This window comes from Hibiscus syriacus, unplaced genomic scaffold, assembly GCF_006381635.1.
Source record: "Hibiscus syriacus cultivar Baekdansim isolate YM2019G1 unplaced genomic scaffold, ASM638163v2 tig00007043_pilon, whole genome shotgun sequence".
NCBI classification, from domain to species: Eukaryota; Viridiplantae; Streptophyta; class Magnoliopsida; order Malvales; family Malvaceae; genus Hibiscus; species Hibiscus syriacus.
Window position 1 is genome coordinate 50,354 of NW_024062124.1, and position 13,340 is coordinate 63,693.

Consider the following 13,340-nt stretch of genomic DNA (forward strand, 5'->3'; position numbering starts at 1 on the left):
TTTGGGTTAAAATATCCGTAAGCCCACAAAAGACCTGACCGGTTCGGACATTAACGTTACCCACATCATGCACGTCTGAACATTTACGAACCAACAATTAGTTCCACATTTTCATCAACAACATTTGGATCAATTTCTCATTCAAAGCTCCAAAATTATCGAACTTTTTTCAACAATCCCCATATGAATGAAATTGATCATTTTATCAAAACTATTTTGACTCGATGTGGTGATAGACTCTACAACGATAAATGCACATGATAGGTAGGTGTCCTCATTTGAACCTTTCCTTATGATAGCATATTTAATTTATTATCTGACCAGTAGACGTGATGTCCTTGAATTTTTCTTCCATTTGTGTAAACGACGATATACTTTACACAATTACCCTATGATAAGAATTTTAGTTCTCATGGGTGTCTTTAAAGCCATGGACATCGCCTGGTTCTGCAAGAGTTTGAAAGAACTATGCCAAATAGTCTCCTTGAAGTGGCCTCATTTCACTCTTACATAGGTGACTTATGTTGCTCGACTCATCGAAGCACACAATGGTCATTAAAAGCTTTTCTTAACCTATACCAATTTAATCAATGTTTATATCATAATAATGAACTTGGGATAAGAAACCCCCACAGTGATTGCACACGGTTTACGCAATTAAGTTATTCCTTTGAACCTAGATCTTGGGATCGCCAGTAAACAAGGTAGGGTTTTCCTTCACATAAAGCCTTTCATTTCATGGGTTTTAGTCTCATTCCTTTCAATGTTTTCTTAACTTGATCTCAATATTAACCCTTCGGTCAGTGAATCTACGATGTTACCCTTTAATCCTATAAAGTTAACAGTGATAACTCTATTTGAGGTCAGTTGTCTAATGGTATTGTGTTAATGATGTATATATCACAACTTACCATTATACATAAAGTTTTGTTCTCTACCAATATATGAATATTGTGGGCACAAACTTTGATCATTCAAGAATATCCTCCAAGAAATTCTAAAGTCATTCATCTTATTCTCTAGACTCGTCTAGAGCTACAAATGCTTATTCCATTTTGGATTTGGTTATAACAGTTTTCTTGAAGATTTATGTAACACCATCAACCCATACCCGACCTGGATACGAGTCCAGGATGTCACATTGACTAAACAAAACAATACTCTTTAAAAAACCGATAAAACATTTGAACTTATATTATTAAAATACAATAATATACATATGTTAATACAAGTTTATCAAAATACTCAGAGCATACACAACTCAACCCTTTGATTACATGCCAACATTTATTTACATAACAAAAGGACCTACTGATTAAGTTGCCTTTGATCTGATAGTTGCAGGAGTAGTGTTGCCCAGCTGCTTAACATGTCTCGTCTACTTTCTCAGATCCTACGTGTGAAACACTCACACGCTAAGTCATCGACTTAGTGAGGCAATATAATAATAATAAGGAAATATCATGAGAATGCCCAAAATGAAATGAAATGCAATAACATATGCATTTAATCCGTATAATGTCCATAACCATGTTTCCTACACATAGACTCATCACGTTAACACTCATAAGTTCATATTAATCAGTTCACTAGCCCATGATACCATACTGAGAACCTAAGGTATGTGAGTACTATGAGGTTGTGCACGATGCTGTCACCATAGCTCGTATAAATGCACCGAAGTGCCACGTAGAGTTGCACCGAAGTGCCACGTAGAATTGCACCGTAGTGCCATATAAGATTGTCCCTAAGGACCACGTAGATAATTCCTTAAGAATCATATACATATGCCAAGGATCAAGTATGTGTCTTAAAAACCTCACACATGTTCCAAAGAATACATATATATCCCGAAGGACCGCGTAGACCCTCTACTCTTGGCATACCAACTATACCTATAGTTCTCATCTATATAACATGGGCTTTTCCCAAATTACATAATATATCGCATAGTCATATCATTTCCTTACCTTCATCACATGGCTTATATAACTTTGTGTACATATTCATTTAAAACATGTTACTCAATGCACATAGTATGAATTCATATCATGCTTCACAATATGAAATGAATCATGCATCAATGTATTGAATCTATACTTTTCACAAGTCTAGAACTGAATATACCACTATATTCATGCTATGCATATGCACTCACCTATATTTCTTTGCCTTTCCCTCGATCGATCTTACTGTGCAATTGTTCTGGAACCTGTTTAGGCTCTGTATCTACATAGTAATTCATTGATACTTATCAGTATACTAATTAATATATTCTAAACTATCATTTCTTAGGTTAAAAGAAAAGCCATTTTCATCTTTTAATAGAGGTATGCATCGATGCACTACACCATGTATCGATGCATCCCTTAACGGGTGCATCGATGCACTATCTATGCATCGGTGTATAAATCTCATTCGATGTTTGTATTTAATAGGGTGCATTGATGCACTACTTGTGCATCGATACACTAATGATATTCGATGTTTTTATTTTAAAGGAGTGCATCGATGCACTTCATGTGCATCGATACACCTTGAACAATTTCTAGGATTTATCCTTGATGCATCGGTGCACATTGAATGTGCATCGATGCACATAGCCCAGAAATGTCATTTTAGCACGAAAATCTCTTCATAATCCTCTCAACACTATATAATTCACCTCTTTTTACATCCTTAACTCTTATACACTTACTTAAACTAATTAATACCTCTTAAACTTAAAAATTCAATCTTCCATATAGAATTCAAGAATCTCACTCAATTTCCAACATGTTCTAAATTTAATTTTAACACTTTCTATTCCTTAATTAGCTTGATGACAAGTCAAATCCCACTTCTAATTCTTATTATGAACTCTATTCCAAGATTTCACTTTTCTACTTCCTTTCTTTAATCCTTCCTAACTCCATCATATTTTGATTTTAAGATAACCTAAGCTTTCCTTAAGCTTAGTTATCATCTAATGATCAATAAGCAACATTAAATTCATCAAGAATTTAATTAACAAGAAAACTCACCTTTAACTTTGTCTTCACGGTGAAGAAGAAGAAAGAAGAAGAAGAAGAGAAATCTGAAAACTTTGGTCTTTCTCACTAGCTTCCACGTGGTTATAAATATCATCAACTAAAATTTAATTATTTTCCTTGTGAAAAGACTCATTTTCCCCTTTAATTCCACCTTCTTTGCTAATTGATCCTACACTAAACATTTCAATCAATTCTTTGAACTTTTCAATTTATCCAATTTGGTCACTGAATTTTTAAATCTCATAATTTAATCACTAACCCGGTATGGAGGATGTTACAATTTCTATGACATGACTCCTCTTCCCAATGTGAAATATATTCACTTGTGCCTTTGATATCTTGAATATCATATATTCAACTAGCATCAGAGTATCCTTCTAAGGAAACATGATCTTGGGATAATACAATACATACTCTTGAGCATATCTGAGATATCTTAGTTATCTCATAATTGCTTTTTAGAGGTTTGTCATAATGACAATATCTTTGTTTCAACCTTTTATTAGTGTTTAAATTATGCATTATTTTATGATTTATTACTCCTTGATTAGATAATTTTAGTAGCTAACGTGGACCTTTTCATTCATTTTCTATGCATGACATTGAATTCCAGAAATTATGCTAAGAACAACAAAATCGTACAATTTTTTATTTTTCTAGATTCATGGCCGGATTAGGCGTCACGACTTGGGACATGACACACCCGACATGGTATCTAGTTAGCGACTAATGTGGCAGTTGACGTGGCGATGACATGGCAGCTGATGTGGCATCCATTCAAAAGCTTCTAGAAGGCCCAGTACGCAACTTCTAGAAGATCCAATCAGCACTGGCGTGGAGAATGAGACTTAGCCGAATTTTTTATTGGAAATTAGGATTTATCTTATTTTTATATTTAGGAATTATCTTTAGGAATTATCTTTTGTTTTGAATGTTATTTTCTAGGGTTTTTAAAGACTATAAATACCCCATTGGGGTAAGCCTCAAAGGAATGGAACTCATCACTTGAGCATTCAATCATTTTTAAACTTAGCGCCATTCAATTTGCTTCCATGTTGATTCATACAAGTCGCGGTAAATGACATTCAATTCCTCGATAGGATCTCGTCGTAAAATTCGTGTACATGAATCAAGAATAAAATAAACACAATTAATAACATAGAAAATATTCGATTAAATAACCTGAATAGAAAAATAAATATATGAATAGAAATAAGTTGAGGCATGTAATTACGCAGTTTCCTTAAGACAGATTTTCAGCCACTCCTTGGTGTTTGAGAAATTTGGTCGTTTGTCTCCCAGGATACAACAACGAGATGATCAGCACACAGTAACACAACTGTCGAGATCACGAACTATTCCTTGTCTTCGTCTATCACCAGAAACAAGATAAAAGAATTCCTTTGAATTGGTTTTTGAGTTGTTTTTGAATTGTTTTTAACCTAGTAGGTTAACACGGTATTTATAGAGAGTTCACTGTGTGAACATTTGGAAATTTTTGACCTAATGAAGCATTAATGAGAATCAAGCAATTAAGCAATTTCCAAAATTACTATTTTTGTTAAAGGAACTTTTTAATATGTATCATTTTATTCCAAAGCAAATTTTGAAAAGATATGCTCTATTTGAGGAAAAATTATTTCATCTTTGGGATCCGCAAGCCCACAAAAGGTCTGACCGGTTCGGACATTAACGTTACCCACATCGTGCACATCTGCACATTTACGAACCAACAATTAGTTTCACATTTTCCTCAACAACGTTTGGATCAATTTATTATCCAAAATTATCGATTTGTTTTTCAACATTTGTAGGTACAAAATTGTCAAAATCTTCGTAGCTTATGGGATATGTTTTCTTACGAGGGACAATAGCTTTAAGTTGAGTGTTGAGATGAATATGTGGGTCAAATTTGTCAAAATGGAGGTGTAAACTTCAACTTCCACGCTCATCATCTACCTAATTCGAATTTGTGTATAATTTGTCTAATACATTTATGTATTAAATATAGAAGATCGTTTTCTGTATCTAGATCCTTAGACCTGAATGAAAAGCCATTGCCGTAGATTATTTTCTGTTATGGTAAGCCAATTTATCTGTCATGTAAATTTAATTATTACTATTATCATCATCATCGTTGTTTAACATGAATCAAGCTATGTCAATGGTTAAATCATATGAATTTTTAAGAAATATTACACATTCCACGTATTTAAGTGCATGCCTAACACTTCTAGAATGTCATAGTTTTCTTTACGGAAGACAAAAGCTTTGGGTTACTTCTTGAAATGAATGTGGGGGAACATAATTGTCAATATTGGAGGCATAAGCTTGAATAACCATTCTCATTTCCACCCATTTTTTAACCTTATGGTATAATTATCTATATACTACCTATATTTCTTTCCATTTATAGATCGAATAATGTTAATTTTTTTTTTGCAAAGGAAAATTTTATTAATAATAAGAACCACTTAAAAGTGATTTATATAGTTCCAAATAAGGAAACCTAGATCATACACACCCATATCCAAATAAGACGATCTCAGGGCTGAACTCCATCACATTTTTCATATTCATCTCTATCGAATTTGGGTTTGAGCACATTCTCCTTGACTTCCATGACAATCAGGAATGGACTTAGATGGAGGCGGGTGGGGCAGTCGTACTCCTAAAATTTAAAATTATCATATATTTAAGATTTTGTTTATGTATTTTCTATTAAAAATATATTTTTATCCCCTAAAATTTTATAAGTTCAAGTTGTCCTCCCTTGGAATTTTATAAATTTAAATTCGTCATATAACATAAACTTAACACATTTATTTTTTGTTTCATTTTAGTACCCCGCCGTAAAAACATAACACGTTTATTACCTAAACTATTAGTTTTGATTCGTTTTATTACCTAAACTTTCATTTTTTTCAAAACTTGACGTTAAATTTTGAATGGAGTACTAAAAGAAACAAAAACTAAACTATATGTATGGTTTTGAAAAGATTATAAGTTTTGGTACTAAACAGAATAAAACTGATAGTGTAGGTACTAAATGAGTAATTTACCCAATAAACTTATTTGTCGGTAATGACTAATGGGAGGTATAATCTTTTTACTTTTTTAACTAATTATTATTGGATTTGGTATAACTAATTATAGGAGTAAATGCGGGCTTTTTACTCAACTCACGTGGATTCAGGCGGCTCAAGGGTTGATCCAAATAAAATAGTTTCCACCAACTAAATCTCTTTCAAATTATCAGTGATTAAAGGAAATATTTTCTTAATTAAAGGTTTCGGTTCGAACACCGTAGATGGTAAGGTATCTGAACATTCGTTTTGTAATACCTTAAAATTTTGACAAGTGACTAAAATGTAAATTTAGAAAGTTTGATAACCAAAGTAGAAATTTGGGAAAAATTCAAGTACCAAAGTGGTATTTTTCCCAAATAAAAATTCTACTCAATAAATAAAAAGTTCATCTTTAAAAATGGATTCTCTATGGAATTCACATTTCGATCCAGAATTTGTGTAACGAGTTTTTAAACGATAAATTTCGATAAAATATTCGGATCATCAAATCGAATCGGATAAACTTGAACCACCACTCTCATTTCCATCCATTTTTTAACCTTGTGATATAATCTATATACTACCTAAATATCTTTCCATCTATAAATCGAATGATGTTAAAAGAAGAACCACTTTTAATCGAATGATGACAATCAGGAATGGACCTAGACGGAGGCAAGGGAGGGGGCGGTCGCCCTCCTAAAATTTAAAATTATCATATATTTTAGATTTTTTATATATTTTTTATTGAAAATCTATTTTCACTCTCTAAAATTTTATAAGTTCAAGTTCGTCCCCTAACATAAAATTCTACGTATGTCATTGATAACAATGCAAAGCGACCGACCTCATTCTCATCTAATTATTTGATCAAGTAAAATATATGACAGAACCCAAAAGTTGGGATTTGGAATATATGTTGAAATCAGGAGAGTCTGATTGAGAGACATGAAGATATAGTAGAAGCTAGGGTATTCCAACGAGTTCTTGCTACATAAAAGAAAACATTACTAAACGACATACAAGCAACTCTTATTGTATTGAGAGATTTATTTATATAGACATGGTAGTTCAGCTGGTGCGAGATTTCTATTAAGGCTTCCCCAGTGGAGGACGCCCTCTAGGTGGGAGCCCTCTAGGTGGGAGCCTGGGAGAACCTGTTGACGTTCATAGATTGGTGGCTTAGGCTCATGCTTCTCTTTATTTGGAGGTGCATAAACCGGTGGCTTTGGTGGCTTAGGCTCATATACTGGTGGTTTCCTGGGAGGTTCATACACTTTTGGTTTGAGTTCGGCTTCTCTTTCTTTGGCGGTGTATAAACCGGAGGCTTAGGCTCGGGCTTCTCTTTCTTTGGTGGTTCATAGACGGGAGACTTGGGGTGAGCCGTAGGCACCAAAAGAGGGAGTGGTGAGAGCCACCATTCCAAGTAGCACAACTAGCAATTGTGTAGTGGACATCATTGAGCTCTTTTGCTTTGCGTGGTGCAATCTTATTGTCAACCCATGTGTCCAACAATCGTCTTCTTTTCTTAAATGAATTAGTGCCCGTTTAGGTCCAGCAGTTGAAATTTTGGGCATGATACAAGGCCTCGGATATCGTGGGTCTTTAATTCAACTTCCGGTTTATTTGAGCTTCGAAAAAAAGTCGACAGTTGGGCTTATAAAGAGCCACTGAGGCCTTTTGTTTTAATGGTTTTAGAATTTTAGTTTTTATTTTAAGGGTAAAGTATACAAATAGTCCCCTAACTATATAATATTGCTTTGTTAAGTCTCTCGACTATTAAAAATTATGAAATGAATCTCTGACTATAGAATATTGCTTTGTTAAGTCCCTTAACTATTAAAAATTATGAAATGGTCACCTGACTATTCATTATGTTCCAAACTCGTCCTTTTTCGTTAAAAATGAATGATATTCTAAGTTGAACGTTAACATGTTGACTGTGATATTATAAAATATGATCCTAGAATCTCAAACGACCTAATCATCATGGTAACATTAAGCTTAAACAGCCGCCAATTTTTAAGGGAAAATGACGAGTTTGAAACATAATAAATAGTCGAGTGATCATTTTGTAACTTTTAATAGTTGAGGGACTTAATAAAATAACATTCAATAGTTGGAGGATAATTTTGTAACTTTTAATAGTCAAGGGACTTAATAAAGCAATAATATAGTTGATGGACTATTTGTGTACTTTATTGTTTGGAGTGATTATAAGATAATATATGTTCATAATCTTTTTTAGTCATTAATAACGCGCATACACCCTACAGAAGTAGTTGCTCGAATTTAAAATTTCTAGCAAGAATAACACTTCCTTGCATCACTAAGATTACTCAATGTGTTCTTAGAAGTTTAGGTTTGAATATACATGTGTTTGAATCTTAATTAATGATTTTTGTTTATTTGTTTATTTGATTTTTTTTGTTTTTTTATATAGAGTTCATATAAAAGTGTAATAGAAATAAAAAATATTTTAAAATAAGATTAATTGTTATTTAAAATGAATATATTTTAATCAATTCTCAATTAAATTAACACTTGATTAACAGGTGACATCAACTTAATTAAATATATTATAAATAGGTATAAATAAATTGGTCCGTCTCTGAGATTTTGGTGGCCTTCGGATGAATAAAAAAATTAGACTCCTAATCAGGGATTTAAACTATAGTTGTTATTTGTGTTTTCGATTGCATTGTGTTTATTGTTATTGCGGACATAACAAATGATATTGTGGTCAATGCAAGTATCGTGATTGTAAATTTTTAATAACATATGCTATTATTGACATAACGATTGTGGATATCACAGTTTCGGACGATGTTGCTATCACTGCATAATGATCATTGTTGTGGTTACAGATCGTTATTTAAGTAATTGTCCCAGTAACAAGTGTTGAAAAAATAAATTTCAAGGGCAACTCCATAATAACAAGTATTGAAAGAAATAGGTCTCTAATAACAAATATTAAAAAATAAATTTTAAAAGTATGCTCATAATAACATATATTGAAAAAAATTGGACTTCTAATAAAAAAATTGAATTCATAATAACAAATAAATATTAGAAAATAAATTGAATTTTAAAAGTTTGTTCTTAATAACAAATATTGAAAAATTAGGGTCAATATAATAAGTATTAAAAATAATTGGGTCTTTAATAACAAATGTTAGAAAAAATATTAACAAAAAAATTTACACTTATACATATTAGAAAAAAGTAAATTATAAGAGTAGAGCCCTAATAATAAATATTAGAAAAAAATTGAACCATAGTAATAAATATTGAGAAAAAAATTAATATAAAACTAGTTTTAAAAGTATAATACATGATAAAAATTATAGGCCCAGATACGTACCTATAAATGAACAGAGTGTTCGATGAATTGCTCATGAACTATTCGTGAATCGTTCATATTATGTTTGTTTGTGTTCGTTCATTAATGTTGGGATTTTGCGGAAGCTCAAATCAACAACCGAAAGAGTTGGCCAAGAGGGGTCGGGACGGTTCTTGTGTTTAGGGAGTAAGGAGATTGAAAGATAGAAAATTTGCACAACGATTTATCGACCCCTCTTTACAAACTATTTCGGTTGTCGATTCGAGCTTCCGCAAATCCCAATAATTAAGCTAAAAAAACGAGAATGAACAAAATTTTGTAACATTAATCATAGCCTCTAACTTCTAGAGACCTCTTCATTTATCCCTTCTTCTTCTTCTTCTTCTTCTTCTTCGTTAGCTGATAGTTGAGCGACAACTCAATCCAATCTCGTGAGAATCGAAAATGTATGTAATACTTCAGATTTCTTTCTTGATTTTTCTGTAAACAAGGAGAGGCAATCGGCCTTTCTTCAACATCTCAATATCTTCAATCCAAGGAGTGTATAGAGCACATTGGTTTGATCGACATTTAGATCTACAGTTGGGGAGGAGAATCGATTTGTAGCAAGTTCAATTCCCTAAGAACAAACTTAGCGACGATCCACTAAAGGAAATCAAGATCGGGTTTGATTATCATCGAGACACCATAATCTGAGCACATGTTTTTCCAGTTCCAAACCAGCATTGGCGTTAATATCGATATCCGATATTAATCCAAACAAGGTCTAATTTTCAAGGATTGGCTTTGGAAATCATTTCACAAGAGAGAAAAGCAAGTTACAAGGGTTGGTCATTGTAGACTGTAACCGGTAAATTTTTGAAGTAAAATCTATTTCAATGATCGAGACAGATTGAGGTGAAGCGAAGCTGAAGGCTATCTCTCATCTTATTTAATTTTATACAATTTACTTTTTTTTGGTTTTACTTTAGTTTTATTTTATTGATTTTAGTTACTTGATTATTCAAAAAAAACCCTTCTTTTAATTTTATTGTTTTACATATTTATTGGTTAAAGATCAATTCAGATTGATATTAAAAAATTTCAAATCCCTGTGGATCGACACCTTTCTTCTCTATATTATGTTCTTAGCATAATTATTCGAGAAAAAGGATTAATTATTTGACAATTACGATGCTTGTCAAATTGGTGTCATTGTCGGGGATTACGGAAAAATTACTGATTAAAATTTGTTTTGATTTATGACCAGGAGAAATCCAGGCGAACTAACAGATTAGGTACCTGAGATCGAAGCACTAGCCCAAAGAATACATTCATGGACACTACAAGAAAGGCAACAACAACAACAATAACAACAACAATCACAACAATTTGAATATAATTCGGAGACGCCTTTGGACGTCGAAGCCGTCTCTGACGCCGAAGAAGACTTTGAGAAATCGATTCCAATGGACCGACAAACAAATAGATAATTAGTAGCGGCACCTACCTAACAACGACCATTATGCATCGCATTCCCTCATGGAGAAACACAGATTGAGTTGAAAACGGGTTTGATCCATCTTCTACCTACTTACCGTTGACTGTCCAACGAAAGTCCTCACAAGCATCTTACCAAATTCCATCTAGTTTGTTCTAGCATGAAACCCCGAGTATCCGGTGATCAAATTAAACTTCGTGCTTTCCCTTTTTCTTTATCCGACTTGGCTAAAGATTGGTTATTTTATTTACATCCTAATTCTATTAATACATTGGCTGATATGACTCGTATTTTTCTTGATATGCTTTTCCCTACAGCGAAAGCAAGTGAATTAAGAAGGAAAATCTTTGGAGTACAAAAAATAAATGGGGAATCGTTATATGACTAATGGGAACGATTCAAGAAACTCTGTGCAAGTTGCCCACAACATGGATTGCCGGATCAAACACTTCTTCAATATTTTTACTAAGGATTACTTCCTTTGGAGATGAAGATGATTGACGCAACTAGCAGATGAGCACTCATTAATATGACTCCACAAGCGTCTAGAAATCTGATTTCAACTAAGGCTGCTAACTCTCAATAATTTGGCTATGCGAGTGAACTCACTCGACGGATTCACGAGATAAGTACAATTTCATTAGAAAATAAAATTGATAAATTAGATGATATTGTTCAAACTCTTGTTGCAAGAAAAGCAACTACGGCTAGACTTCGTGGAATATGCACAATGTCATATCATCCCACTGAATGTTATCCGATGTTACAAAAAGATTCTACTGCACAAGTCAACGCAATTGGAAATTTTCTGGCACCTCCCCAGAGACAATACAACCCTAACACGAATACCTATAATATGGTGTAAAACCATCTGAATTTCAGCTATGCACAGAACCAAAAGCCTCCTCAATAACCATATCAACCGAGACCACCTCAACAACAGTAGTACCAACCACCAAAGTCTTCACTATAGTCTATCATAGAGAGTTTGGCATTGTCTCTAGAGAAGTTTTCAAAACTGAACTGAAGCACATCTACAAGAAATAGATAATAAAATTAGTCAACTGGCTCAGACCATGTGACGTATGGAATCGTAGGGAAAGCTACCATCACAAACCGGGGCAACCCATGAGAAACGTTAATGTCATCACTCTTCAAAGTGACATTGTGACTGCACCAATCCTTAAAAATCTATTGTAAATTCCAAAGAAAAGGAAAAATCGAGATCCCAGAAAGATCATGAAGGGGTTGAAGCGGAAGAAGAATAAGAAAAAGAAAAACCCCAAGAATAAAATGAGGATGTTAATGCCCAAAAAAAGAAAGATTCAAAGCCGACACCTCATGTAATCTCTCCTTAAGCCAAACCACCTCCATTTCCCTCCAGGTTGTAAAACGCGACAAACAAGCTGGGGAAAAGGAAATTCTTGATGTTTTTTGGAAGGTAGAGATTAATATACCGCTTTTTGAAATAATCTGAAAAGTACCAAGATATGCCATATTTCTAAAAGATCTTTGCACGAATAAAAGAAGACTTATCGACACTGAAAAGGTAAATTTAGGTGAAAATGTCTTAGTTGTTTTTCAACACATGCTCCCACCGAAATTAAAGGACCAAGGTATTTTTGCTATCCCTTGTAAAATCGGCAAGGTAAGAATTAAACTTGCTATGTGTGACCTTGGTGTTTTAATTAATGTTATGCCCTTATCTGTTTACAATTCACTTTCCGCTGAGCATTTAAAGAAAACTAGAGTAACGATTCAGCTAGCTGATAGATCCGTCATTTATCCGAATGACTTCTTGAAAAATGTTCTTGTTAAGGTAAATGAATTACTTTTTTTGGATAATTTTTATGTCATCGACATGGAAAACAATCAAACCAATCCTTCTTCCGAAACCCTTCTTGGCCACCCATTCTTAAGCACTGCACAGACAAAATTCTTACTATGGAATTCGATGGTGATGTTGTAAAATTTGATGTTTAGAAAGTGATGAAGCATTTAGATAATGTTGCAAGCATTAATTTTATTGATATTATTGAACCTTTGGTGGATTATTTTATTGAGACTGACTTATCCGATGATTTGTGCAGGGAATTAGAAAACTACGATGAAGAAATCAGGGAGTTAGAAAATATATTTTCTATACAATCTGATTTGCGCCTAACTCAGAGTAAATCTAAACTTTTACCCTCAATTTTTCAGGCACCACAGATTGAACTTAAACAATTACCGGATCATCTCAAATATTCATTCCTTGGAGAAAACACCACCCTCCCGATTATTAATTCAAATAAACTTTCAAATGAGGAGAAAAAAGATTTAGTGATTGTTTTATGCGCACATAAAGAAGCAATCGGTTGGCTTATAGCCGACATCAAAGGACTTAGTCCATCGACATGCATGCATAAAATCAAAAT

General features: G+C 33.3%; 1 long non-coding RNA gene across 1 annotated transcript; it reads right to left on the reverse strand.

The window, feature by feature from the left end:
• LOC120201194 lies at nucleotides 1-4,818 on the reverse strand. Its single transcript, XR_005523630.1, has 3 exons — nucleotides 4,711-4,818; nucleotides 1,112-1,116; nucleotides 1-34 (listed from the first exon to the last, which is right to left on the reverse strand). It is a non-coding gene; the product is annotated as an uncharacterized LOC120201194 (long non-coding RNA).
• Between the last annotated feature and the right edge of the window lie 8,522 nt (nucleotides 4,819-13,340).